This window comes from Apium graveolens, chromosome 6 (genome assembly GCF_009905375.1).
Source record: "Apium graveolens cultivar Ventura chromosome 6, ASM990537v1, whole genome shotgun sequence".
Classification (NCBI taxonomy): Eukaryota; Viridiplantae; Streptophyta; class Magnoliopsida; order Apiales; family Apiaceae; genus Apium; species Apium graveolens.
The window spans coordinates 152,103,870-152,117,868 of record NC_133652.1 but is presented as its reverse complement, the minus strand read 5'-3'; the positions used below and the strand labels follow the sequence as shown (position 1 = coordinate 152,117,868).

At 37.8% G+C, this 13,999-nt stretch overlaps 1 long non-coding RNA gene across 1 annotated transcript; it reads left to right on the top strand.

The window, feature by feature from the left end:
* The first annotated feature begins 11,135 nt into the window (after window positions 1-11,135).
* LOC141668792 (uncharacterized) lies at window positions 11,136-13,580 on the top strand. The gene is made up of 2 exons (XR_012553211.1): window positions 11,136-11,251; window positions 13,388-13,580. It is a non-coding gene; the product is annotated as an uncharacterized LOC141668792 (long non-coding RNA).
* The last annotated feature ends 419 nt before the right edge of the window (window positions 13,581-13,999 follow it).

Here is a 13,999-nt window from a genome sequence, read left to right as displayed (position 1 = left end):
TTATGCTGAGCATCTTAGCTCACACTTATTTTCTTAAATTGACACAACACAACAGTGAATCAAGATGCCTGTCATGAGAACCACAGCCAGGAAACGGGTAGGCAATGGCCAGCTGTTCCGTAGATTGTTTGGTGTAGTACCTCAGGTAGTCGGAATAAGCTGGATTAGTTTTCAGTTGTTTATAGTTCGGCTTATTTATAAGTATGGTTATGTAAAATAAGAAATAAAAAGCGTATATTCGGCCGGCGGATTAACCTTACTTAAAGGTCACCCTCGGTAAGACTAATTATATTCGGGTTGTAATAAAATTCTCTAGTAATGATGGTTCGTTTCCAAGACCATAACCTGTAGTGTGTGTGTTAAGTGTGGGGTCGTGAAGCGTGAGTATTTACATATTATAGTGTGAGTTGTGTGAGTTTAGATAGCGTGGCTTCCGAGACTCCTGACCCCGAGTTTTGGGGCGCCACAGAAATGGTATCAGAGCCTTAGGTTATCAAATCTTGGAAACGATAGGATATAAAATATGTAGACCTAAGAATAATAAAACAATCAATTAGAGCTCAAGTCGAGTTCGTCGTCGGGCTACACGGGTAGTCTTGACTGTTTTACCCTCAAGGGAATTCCAACTCTAAGTTAGTAACACCTTGCCTATTGTGTCAGGTACCAGTGGAGCCTAGGAGGGAGGTTGACCCTGTTGATGATTTGATGATTCCTGAGCATAACCCTATTCCCGAGCCAGAGAGCCCACCCATTGATGATTCAGACAATGACCCTACTGAGGATGTCCTAGAGGAGGAGACTGAGCTTCCTGTCCCTGTAGCTAATGGCGTAGTATGGAGAGATGTAGAGATGTACCCACACCAGGCTATTCGCTCTCCTACACCACCCCCAGGGATCTAGAGCCCTATGTCCTATACGGATGACGATGATGAGGAGGCGATACACGCATAGTTCCATGAGGTCCAGAACATATCCTCTAGCGACCCAGACTCACCTCTACCACCACCAGCGACCATGCATGTAGCCATACACGACTGGGTAGTGAGTTAGCTTAACGCTGAGATCACGGCGGCGTCTGCCCGCATTGCTGAGTTACGCCAGGCACTGACAGCTGAGAGAGCTACCCGACTAGGATACCCCAGAGATTTCAGAGCTGCTTCCCCAGCCATAGCCCGTAGAGAGATCGATGGGATCGAGCTCCGTACTAGGGTTCAGATGAGGATAACATCAGTGGGAGGATACATCCCGATAGTCGATGCAGAGATGATGATTACAGAAGCGATGAGGAGGGTGCGTGACCTCACTCGCAGTGATAGTGACTGAGAGATTAGTGACTAGATGTAGACCTTGAAGAAGGCTGAGTGACTTGTCACCAATTTTGATAGGATTGCTAGTAGTAGATAGCGTTCCTAGCCTTTCAGGGTACACGGCTTATGTATTTTCCTTTCAGTATTTAGAACTAGCAGTGTTAGATTGTAATCAGGCATGTATGAACTCGGCTAGTTATTTCATCCTCAAGATATAATTGGGAGATCTTATGAATATATATCAAAGCAGTTATTAAAGAATTGATGATTATATTAATGCACTTTATAAAACCTGTTAAGTAATAAATGACATACTTATATATGAATAAAATAACCTAACTGTCATAATCATGTGACCAATTTTCCTTATCAGAATAATGCCACCCCATAGAAGAGGAACCACGACACATCCCGCAGAGTCTGTTAACCAACAACGAGGTGACCCAGTAGTAAATGAGGGAAGTTAAGAAGACATAAACTATAATGAATATGATGAGGAATAATATGTAGAAGAAGAGGCTGAGGATACCCATCAGGGAGGGAACCCCGTAAATGAATTTATGGAACTGCTAAGGGCAAATCTGAACCAACAGCCTATTCCACCACAGCCCCCTGCTGCCCAACAGACTGCAGCTACTGTCTTTAGAGCCTTCAAGTCCCTCAAACCCCAAGAGTTTCTAGGATCTGCTGACCCCGTTGAAGCACGGGCCTGGGTCAAAGAGATAGAAAAGTCCTTCGAGATACTAGGAGTTGAGGAACGACATAAGACCATTTTCGCTTCTTACATGTTGAAAGGAGAAGCTAACTATTGGTGAGAGTCCAAACGAAACCTAGAAACTGATGCTGTAATCCCATGGGATAGATTTACCCGACTGTACTTAGACAAGTACTTCCCTAGGTTTATGGAAACCCAGATGGAGATTAGGTTTATGGAGTTGAAACAGGATAAGATGACCGTGGCAGAATATGAGACCAAATTTACTGAGTTGTCTAGATTTGTGCCTGAGTTTGTGAATACTGAAGAAAAGAAAGCGCGAAGGTTCCAGCTTGGTCTGAAATAATGGATACAGAACCGAGTAGCAGTGTTAGAGCTGACAGACTATGCCACCTTAGTACAGAAAGCCTCGATTGTTGAAGCTGGTAGTGAGCAGACTGTGAAAGAAAAGGAGAATAGGAAGAGGAAGATAGGAAGCCAAGGAATAGGAACCGGAAACAGGAGCCTTCCAAGTAGGTTCATCAGGGGAGCAGTGTCCCAACCTGCAAGAGGCCTCGGATTCAGAAAGGCCCCAACTGAGAGCGTTGGCCAGGGCGGCGGACAATCTAGGGCAACATTTCATAGCCAACCACGTGCCCCAATACCAGAATGTCAAACCTGTAAGAAAAGGCACCTTGGAGTGTGTAACCAGACAAGAGCCCCTCTGAGATGTTACCTGTGTGATCAAATCGGGCACCTTGCCAACAGTTGTACCCGGCCCAAAGTAACGTGTTTCCAATGTGGGAAGGTAGGACACATGAAGCGGGATTGCCCAACGTTGAAGCCCCCAGCCTCAGGAATGAGTAGAGCTGCATCTAACCGACCTCCATCCGCTAGGACCTTCAACATGACTGTTCAGGATGCTGTCCGAAACACTGACGTGATAGCAGGTACCCTTTTGTTAAATTCCGAACATGCAAATGTCCTATTTGATTTTGGAGCAACCAAGTCTTTTATATCTCAAGATTTTGCTAGCAAGTTAAAACTTAATGCCATACCCTTACGTGAGGTATTACGAGTGGAAATAGCAAACAAGGAAATAATCCCTGTAAATCAAATATACCCTAAGTGCAAGCTGAAATTAGAAGAGAAGATCTTTGAGGTCGACTTAATACCATTCGCGTTAGGAGAATTTGATGTGATCTTAGGAATGGATTGGTTATCCCGTAACGGAGCGCAAATAGATTGTGAACAGAAGAAAGTTAAGATAAGAGTGCAAAATGATAAAGAAGTAGTGTTTAAAGGTCAACGACAGAACGAGAAATTTTTGACCATGCTTCAAGCAAAAAGATTGTTGAGGAAAGGTAACGAGGCCTATTTGGCTTATGTGATAGATACCCAGAAGGAGGTCCCCAACATACAGGGCATACCCATAGTAAACGAATTCGAGGATGTATTTCCAGAAAACTTACTAGGATTACCACCTGACAGAGAAATCGAGTTCGCTATAGAGTTAGCACCAGGAACGACGTCAGTATCCAAGTCCCCATATAGGTTAGCCCCAGTTGAGATGAAAGAACTAGCTTCTCAACTGCAAGAATTATTAGATAACGGAATGATAAGGCCCGGTGTGTCACCATGGGGAACACCAGTACTATTCGTAAAGAAAAAGGACGGCAGCATGAGATTATGTATAGACTATCGAGAGCTGAATAAGCTGACTATAAAGAATAGGTACCCTCTTCCCAGAATTGACGACCTATTCGACCAACTCAAAGGAGCTGTACATTTTTCCAAAATAGATTTAAGGACAGGATATCACCAGTTGAAAATCAAACCGGAAGATATACCAAAGACTGCTTTTCGCACTAGGTATGGACACTATGAGTTCTTAGTCATGTCGTTTGGATTAACCAATGCACCCGCAGCCTTTATGCATTTGATGAACAAAGTGTTCAAAAAGTACCTAGACATATGTGTGATAGTTTTTATAGATGATATTCTGATCTACTCAAGGACAGAGCAAGAACATGCGGAACATTTGAGGATAGTCTTAGAAATCTTGAGGAATGAGAAATTGTATGCCAAGTTTTCGAAGTGTGAATTTTGGCTGAGAGAAGTTCAGTTTTTAGGACATGTGGTGAGTAGCAAAGGAGTTTTAGTTGACCCCGCCAAGATAGAGGTGGTATCCAATTGGGAAAGACCAGCAACCCCGACAGAGGTTAGGAGTTTCGTAGGTTTAGTAGGTTATTACCGGAGATTCGTGCAAGACTTCGCTAAGATAGCCGATCCACTGACTAGACTTACCCGGAAGGCAGAAAAGTTCGTATGGACGGAAAAGTATGAAGAGAGTTTTCAAGAACTGAAAAAGAAGCTGGTGTCAGCACCAGTGCTCGCTCTTCCCGATGGAAAGGGAGAGTTTGTGATATACAATAACGCATCACTTAAAGGATTAGGATGTGTACTAATGCAGCACGGCAAGGTTATAGCGTATGCCTCTCGACAATTGAAGGAGTATGAGAGCCGATACCCTACGCATGACCTAGAATTAGCAGCCATAGTATTTGCCCTAAAAATTTGGAGACATTACCTATACGGTGAGAAATGCGAGATCTACACTGACCATAAAAGCCTCAAATATATTTTTACTCAGAAGGAACTAAACATGAGACAGAGGAGATGGTTAGAGTTGATAAAGGACTACGACTATGAAATTTTGTGTCACCCGGGTAAAGCCAATGTGGTGGCTGACGCCCTTAGTAGGAAGGAAAGACTCAAAATGATAATGACATCGGAGGAATTAGTTAAGAAATTTGAGAAGATGGAAATCGACGTAAGAATGACCGGTAAGAGAACGAAAGGATTATTTGAGATTAAGCTAGTACCAGAACTGACTACAAAGATACGAGTATGTCAGAAAAAGAAGATGAGCGAGGAAAAAGGGACATTGACTGGTGAGGAAGTGAGATGCGAGAAGGATGAGGAAGGGATCATGAGGTATGCGTCTCGGATTTGGATTCCGAATGTGCAAGAATTAAAGGACGAGCTGTTACATGAAGGGCACATCTCTAGATATTCAATCCACCCAGGAAGTACGAAAATGTACCGTGACCTTAAGGAATATTATTGGTGGCCTAACATGAAGAGAGAAGTAGCGGAGTGGGTTAGCAAGTGCTTGACATGCCAAAGAGTGAAGGTGGAACACCAGCGACCTAGTGGACTGTTACGACCCCTAGAAATTCCGGAATGGAAATGGGAACACATAGCCATGGATTTTGTGACAGGCTTACCTAGGACAAAGACCAATCACGATGCTATATGGGTTATCATTGATAGACTGACCAAGTCCGCACACTTCCTACCAATAAACGAAAGGTACACCGTAGACAAGTTGGTAGATATTTACTTGAAGGAAATTGTAATAAGACACGGCGTTCATGTAGCCATAGTGTCAGATAGAGACCCGAGGTTTAATTCCCGATTTTGGAGAAGCTTCCAGGAATGTGTAGGCACTAGACTAAACATGAGTACCGCTTACCACCCCCAGACGGATGGACAAAGCGAAAGGACTATACAGACCCTAGAAGATATGCTGCGAGTATGTGCCATCGACTTCAAAGGAAATTAAGATGATCACTTACCCCTGATAGAATTTTCTTACAACAATAGCTATCACGCTAGCATAGGAATGCCCCCGTATGAAGCACTTTACGGGAGAAGATGTCGCTCTCCCCTGTGTTGGGATGAAGTTGGAGAACACAAGCTATTAGGACCAGAGTTAGTCCAGCAGACCAGAGAAATGGTGAAACTCATCAGGAAGAGACTGGCAGTAACCCATGACAGACAAAAGAAGTACGCCGATCAGACCAGGAAGGATAAGGAATATGAAGTAGGAGATTCGGTGTTATTGAAGGTATCTCCGTGGAAAGGAGTGATGAGATTTGGAAAGAAAGGGAAGCTGAGTCCTAGATTCATAGTTTCTTTTGAAATTTTGAGGAGGATAGGACCTCTAGCTTACGAGCTCGCCTTGCCTCCTAATTTGCAACAAGTACACAATGTGTTTCACGTATCTATGTTGAGAAAGTACCATGCCGATGCCCGACATGTAATAGAATACGAGCAGGTAGATTTACAACCAGATCTGACCTACATCGAGCAGCCAGTTAGGATAATGGACCAGAAAGAACAAATGTTGAGGAACAAGACGGTGAAGCTAGTTAGGATATTATGGAGAAATCAAAATGTTGAGGAATCAACTTGGGAACTTGAAGACACCATGAGGAATAGATATCCCCACTTATTTTCTAATTGATTCCGGGACGGAATCCTTGTAAGAGGGGAAGACTGTAATAACTCGAATTTTTGAGACCTTGTAAAACATTTAATGAATAGTAACCCTGACAGACGGGAAAACTTTTGAGCCCACACTATATAGTGCATAAGAAAATGAGTTTCGGAATAGATATTACGACTATACGTACCAAATGAGTGTATGTAAACGCTATTAGTTTTCGAAGAAAACGAACTTTGAAAAACAACCGTAATTACGACTTATTAAGGACTACGGGAATCACAATATAATTACGAGATTAAAATCCTACGGATTTATATTCAATTAGGATAAATAAAAATATAAGGAATAAATACGAAAAGAATTACATTGCGAACCATTTATGAATAAGTACTGCGGAGAACGTTTAAGTAACCGAGCGAACGCGTAAACGATTAATTAAACGTAACACACTAACTAAACCATGGTAAGGAAGTAACCATGGTTACTTCATCAAATAGTAAGCTAACCCTAGGATGACCAAGCTAGCTAGCAAATAGTGTGCTAAGGAGCTAACCTTGTAGTTTAGCTTGTAAGCTAGCAAGCTACAAAGATTTGTCCATGGATTTGGAGACAAGGAATAGACCTAAGCTATCCTAGGAAGAATAAAGATCAACTTGCAAAGATATCAAGTCACCTTCCAAGAAGCAACCTAGAATTCATCCAAGAGAAGCAACCAAGGGCTATAAATACCCCCCCCCCACCCCCAAAAGCTCCCATTCGGCTATTTTGAAGAAAATAGAGAAATTGCAATTCAAAACTTCAAGCTCTAGTTCTTGTAAAATCCTATAATTATTTCCCAAGACTCCTAGCAACTAAACTAAGGTAAGAAAAATCTTTTATCTCTTTTTATCAAGGTTTGATGGGTGGAATAAATTCAAGAAACTCACTAGTGAATAGTGTGAATAGTAACCTCTCTTTGGTTTCTTGATTTTAATGGTGGTTTTAGGTTTCAAAATTCATACCAAGCACTTCCAAGCCTCCACCATCCTCAAGAACACATCTCAAGCTTTCAAGAAAGGTAAAAAAATCTTTGGCCTAACTTTATTTAAGGTTCATGTTAAGATCCATTTAGTGGGTGTCAGTAAACCTAGCTTACTAAGTGTTGTTTATGAAATCTTGATGATTAAGTTAAGTAGATTTAAGGTTGGTTGTTGTTACCTCAAGAACATGTGTTCTTGAGAGGAGTTTGTGTGTTGATGATTATATGATGATTGTTGGTGGTTGTGTTGATAGTTAAGGCATAAACGAAACCCCGATCGTAAACGTAACTTCGTTAAAAATAACAAACCGTAACTTTAAGTTTCTGCAGAAAGTCTCAAAGTTGTAAACTGTAGATTCTTGAGAAATAACCTTTGTTTAAGATATACAATGTTATAAGGATCTTTTAGGCGCTTGAATCGCTTAATTCCGATTTACAGATCAAAAGTTATGATCGTTTTAGTAAAAGTATTTTACGCGACAAAAACTGCTACAAATCACGAATTTTGAAAATATAAAATATAGACTTAATAGTATTCATAAATGATGAAATTTTTACAGAGAGTAACATGTGGAGTTTCCTAACTGTCATAAAAATTTCAAGTGAAAATAATGATTTTTCAATTTTATAAAAATGTCGGAGCCGAGACCGCGCGAGTAGAAACCGTAAGAATCCTTAAGCGGAGCCGACCACGATAATGAGAATGAACTCAAGATACTTAGGAAAATGAAGTGACCATAAAGTGTTTATGAATTAAAAGAAATGTTAAGGGTAGTATGAGTTGAGAGGGTGTATAATGAGTAGCGCATGAGTGCGAGTTACTGTGAATTAGGACGGAACCTAACGAAATGAAATGTGTTTATGGTTATAGATTTCCGAGCAGAACCTAGTGCATCCTCCACCTCGAGATACCCAGGCAAGTTTACAAACCCAACTCCATTTTTCTGTTGTGTTGTGAAAAGATTGTTTTACTATCATCGCATAAATACTATGTTTGTCATGATACGTAGTTTTGAATTTTCGCATGATATAGCGATGTTGTACGATAAGTATATATCGTGAAATGTTATTTCGCTTTAAGCGTAATGTATGATAGAAGACCGAGGGTCGGTCGGGATTTAAGATAAAACCCGGGAATCGTTCCGGAGATATTATAGGATGGATATAAGTCCATAATAGTACGTTTTAAAGGGACTCATCGTCCACTTACGAAACATTAAAACACCTCGAACTTTTAAAACGATTTCCTAATGAGCATATTCCCTCAACTATATTTTATTGATTCGGATATTAAATATTATATACGTATTCCTTTATTATAGGAGTAGTATGCTTCAACGTTTATTTACTCAAACCCGATTAATCATTATAGATTATTAATTATGTAAACACAAACTAGTTGGGGAATATTATTTAAATAAATCTTTTAAAAGAATAACTCATTCGAGGTATGATGAATATCAATTATCATTTAATTATTTATAGACTATTATTTAATTATTGATTATTTATTTGAGGATTGTTATTGATTTAAAGATCATAGATCCTGATATACCTTCTGATTTAGAAGTATCATTCGAATTATTTCAGATCGTCGGTGAATATTATCCCGACTTATTATTATATTGAATATAGTTTCAAGAAGAAACTTTCCCCTTATTAATTATCTGTTGACAACGGTCAACTCACATCCCTAGTACTTCCTCCGAAATTCTCGGAAGTACGTATATACATATATATACACTTATATTCTAAAAAGATAAATTATCTCTATCAACAAGCAAAACGCTTGGGGAACTTCGATGTGGTTCAAGTTCCCGGGATGGATAGAATTCTGTTGAAGGACAATGGAGGGGTAGACTCTGGTACTACGTGTGCTGGATGGGCTACCAAAGGTACCGCAGGCGAAGGTACTTTGTGTACTCAGGAACTTGTGAAGTATGTGTATACCCGAAAATGGGACACGTAGCCCGAATGCGGCCAGGGTGATACCCGAGAGATGACGGTATTAGTCCTTTTACTAGTAAAGAAGGTTACTTTCCGTAGGACGACTGATCATCGTATGCGGTGGCTCCTGTGAGATGTCCAAAATCTTCCAATTGGAATTGATATGCAATACCGTAACCCAAGCCTAGGTGCTGGGATTACTATTAAGGTATTCGCAGGTTATAAAAACCCCTTAAAAGAATTATTCTCATAAGAAGGTGTGGGACACCGAGAAATCTACTTTTAAATAAAACATATATATATAATATATGATGTTATTATACAGTCATTTTCATACTGTACATTATTATGCTGAGCATCTTAGCTCACACTTGTTTTCTTAAATTGACACAACACAACAGTGAATCAAGATGCCTGCCATGAGAACCACAGCCAGGAAACGGGTAGGAAATGGCCAGCTGTTCCGTAGATTGTTTGGTGCAGTACCTCAGGTAGTCGGAATAAGCTGGATTAGTTTTCAGTTGTTTATAGTTCGGCTTATTTATAAGTATGGTTATGTAAAATAAGAAATAAGAAGCGTATATTCGGCCGGCGGATTAACCTTACTTAAAGGTCACCCCCTGTAAGACTAATTACATTTGGGTTGTAATAAAATTCTCTAGTAATGATGGTTCGTTTCCAAGACCATAACCTGTAGTGTGTGTGTGTTAAGTGCGAGGTCGTGAAGCGTGAGTATTTACATATTGTAGTGTGAGTTGTGTGAGTTTAGATAGCGTGGCTTCCGAGACTCTTGACCCCGGGTTTTGGGGCGCCACACAGAAGGTTAGGGGTGAGCAAAACCGAAAAACCGAACCGAACCGGTACATTTCGGTTCAGTTCGGTTTTAATTTTTTAAAAAATTCTGGTTATTTCGGTTTTTCGGTTTTAACCGAATTAAAATCGGTTCGGTTCGGTTTATCAGAATTTTAATTCTGTTTTGACTGAATCAACCGAACTAAATATACCTATATTTTTCAATTATATTTTATATATAATATAATTCAGTAAAATTTTTGCATTAAACAAAACAGTCTGTCTGTCTGTGAAATTAAACCGAAGTGAAGTCTGAAGTTGAGTATTAGATGCCGCCGCTTGAATCAAAACCCTAAATCCTAATTCAAATTTATTCTAAATTCCAAAGAATCCTAGATTCTAATTTTCATTCAAAGAATCCAAGTATCCAAGATCCAGGTATCAACTGTATCATTGTCTTCATTCAATACTTTGTTTCTTGTTTTATGTCTATAATATGAGCTGCTAACATACTTCACATAATATAATTCTATTTGGTTGATTAAAACTTCAATATACCATCTATAGAACAGAACTATAGAAACCCCCTTCACCCTTCTTTTCTTCCCTCTGGATCATGGGTTCCATGGTTAGAGGCTTGGAGCACTAATTGTATGATTTCATTATCTGTTTGATCTTAACACCATTCATCATCTGTTTACTTGCAGATTACAAATTAGGAGCACCACTGTTGCAGACTTGCAATGTACAAAACCTGATCTACAAAATTATTTTGGTTTGAAAAACTGGACCGAATTAACCGAAATAATTCGGTTCGGTTTACGGTTCGGTCCAGATATTAAATCGGTTCGGTTTGGTTTTAAAAATAAATAAATTCAATTTTTGGTTAATTCGGTTCTGTAACACCCTGTAATTTTATATATTATTTTAATTTTGTATCCTTTTAAATTCATTTAGGTAAAAGTTAAGATTTTTATCCACATTTATTCTATATGTCATATAATTTTGTTTGGATTTTTATTTATTTATTGTATATATGGTTATATTAATGGGTTAGCCCATACAAAAATAGAAGCCCAATAAGTTTTGTTCCGTTGTTTTTTTTTCTATTCTAATTAGGTTAAAAGTTTAAGGGCAGTTAGAGCTTCGCCGCTAGAAGTGCATAGCAGAGGGGGTCAAGAGCAGAGTTTCCCTTGCAGGTATGATCAGACTTTGTATGTATGTATAATATAATTTTTAATTCTTCCTTGTATTATAGAAGTTCAAGCAATTGTGTCTTACTGTCTTGTATGCTGAACATGTGCGTCAGTTGTTAATATTGTTATATAATTATTGTGGTAACAAAAATATGAACCCATTAGTAGAATTAAGCCCCATTGACTTGGTACCCTTTGTAGTAGTGCCTATATGTATCCTAGTATAATATTAACATGAATCCATGTCTTATGACTTATATCATGTATTCTGTGAGTAAATAGCCATAGTTGTGAATCAAATCTCTCTTTAATATTTTGTCGGGATATGTCAATATTATTTGAGTTAGATTATTTAATAACTAGTAAAAGAATACTATTTTGCTAATTTGCTTAATTGATATAAATATGGCCTAATTGTAATAATTTTTCATGTTAATAATATGTTAAGTTAGTTGTGCTAGCATTAATATTCACCCCAATTTTATTATTTGAGGGATGATTTGAATTTTATTATTTGAAGAACAGAATATTTAATGATAATTAATAATATAGAATGATTAATGAGGGGAGTAAATTTACATATATGTGTGCATGATTGTACGTGTTTTGGGTTTAAGAAAGTGAATAAGCAAGTTCTCAATTTATGAACATTAAATAATATATTTACTATGCATGCATTCACTTCCTGTTAACTATGTGAATTAAGTGTTGTTGTCAAATTCAAGCATTAATGGCTATTAACTTTTGGGCCTTGCATGCATGTACAGGAATATAAATGAAGTAACTACAACTTGTATTGTAATATTATGATTTTGCATTGAGCTAGTGTAGCTTGGCAAACCTGCATGTATGTTATTTTATATTAATATAATTTGACAACTCGCATGCAAGTCAATATTTTTATAAATTATTTAATGAGTGTCATATAATTTATCATAGGAATAAGGATTTTAAATTTAATTAAATTATTCTATGATTAGATTGAGTTTGCGGTCGGATCTTTGATATTTTTCAGATTAATTTAGACTCGGTTTTAATGTACGAATTCTTGTTCTCTTCTTTTATTATTAAAATTGTTAATTCTCTTTGAATCCATTTTTTAATTTAAATTTATAAATTGTGATTCTTTTATGCTTCTTGTATACTTCGTGATACGAATTTTCCGGACTCTTATCTTTTCTTATTTTAGAATTATCGGTGCACATTTCTTGACTCTTTGTCTCATTTTTTAAATTTAAAGTTAGTGGATCTCTCACCATTTTATATATTAGGTATTCATTATTCATTAAATATATTGTTGCGTCAATTTATATTGACACCCTTTTGTACTCTCTGTATTCTCTTTCTCAAATTATTTAATCACTTATTCTTTACTCGTTTTATTTACGGTCGATTTAATTAATAAGATTGCGACCCTTGTACTCCGTGTGTACTCTATAGTGCATATTCATATATTCTTTCGTATTGTCTATTTTTGGAATTATTATTGCCAACTCTTATTTAAATGTTTTGTGTCGTTTCACTATTATACTGTGATATTATATTTACTCAGTTTAGTATTCTGTTATGAGTTTGGCAATATTTTGAAACCTTTTCGTGGGCTCTTAAAAACCTATCTGTGTGGTTAAATCACAGACGAGTTCATGGAGTTCAGAGTGTCTAGTGAACTTGGCACTTACTCGTATCGGTGCTGTGAGTATACGAGCATGTCTCTGGAGTATGAGATTGTGTAATGATCATGATCGATATTGTGTGTTTTCTTCTTCTGGATTACCGAAGAAGGATTCTCTGTATTGTAGAAATGCTTTGTGCATTTCATATATTTTCTTCTCGTGGATTACCGGGGAAGAATTTTCTGTTCTGTACTTCGCTTTGTGCGAGTATATAATTGTATAAGAGACCCTTATGGATACATACCTTATTTGATTCAGCCTTATAGTTCTTCTGTTTTGGTTCAGGGCACTTATTATCGTGTTTTTCTATTTATCACTTGTATTGTTTCATTTCACTTTCAGTCTATATTTGAAAACTCTGTGTCGGTAAGACACTATCCATTCAGTTGTATAAAACCTGATTTTTTATTTACAGTTTTATTCGTACTGGGCATTTAACTCACTCGTATTATTTTCCTTTCCGCAGGTAATCAGGGACAGCAGGGAGTGTGATGAGTGTCACCCATTTTAGTTGCAGTCTTTATATTTGGTTTAAATAAATTAGAGAACTTCTTAGCTTTGTTTTCAGACTTCTGTATTTTTATTTTAAGGATCAAAACATCTAAACTTATTAGAATTTCAGTTATTCTCTATTTCAGTTCAATATAATTTATTTTCTACTTTGAGTTTCCGCTATTAGTTAACGGTCTGAAAATGCTGGCTGTTACAGGTTCGGTCCGGTTTCTGACCGAACCGACCGAATGCTCAACCCTACAGAAGGTCTAACACCAAAGCATTCTTGTAGAATATCATCTTTTGAAACACCACGACTCTGAAATTTATCATCAATGCTAATTTTTAAAGACCTCATTCCCTCCAACATAAAATTCAATCCTCCAATATCATTTGAAACACTCCCAAAACAGCCTTAAAACTCTGTCCATATTTTCTTTGATGTATCTTTAATAATAGCGCTATTGCTATTTTATTCTCATTTCCAAACTTCAATTTGGAAAACCTTTTCTCTGCATTTCTCATCCACCGAGTAGACAAATATTGATGCGGTATTCTTTCCACACCCCAAAGCCCTAAAATATAG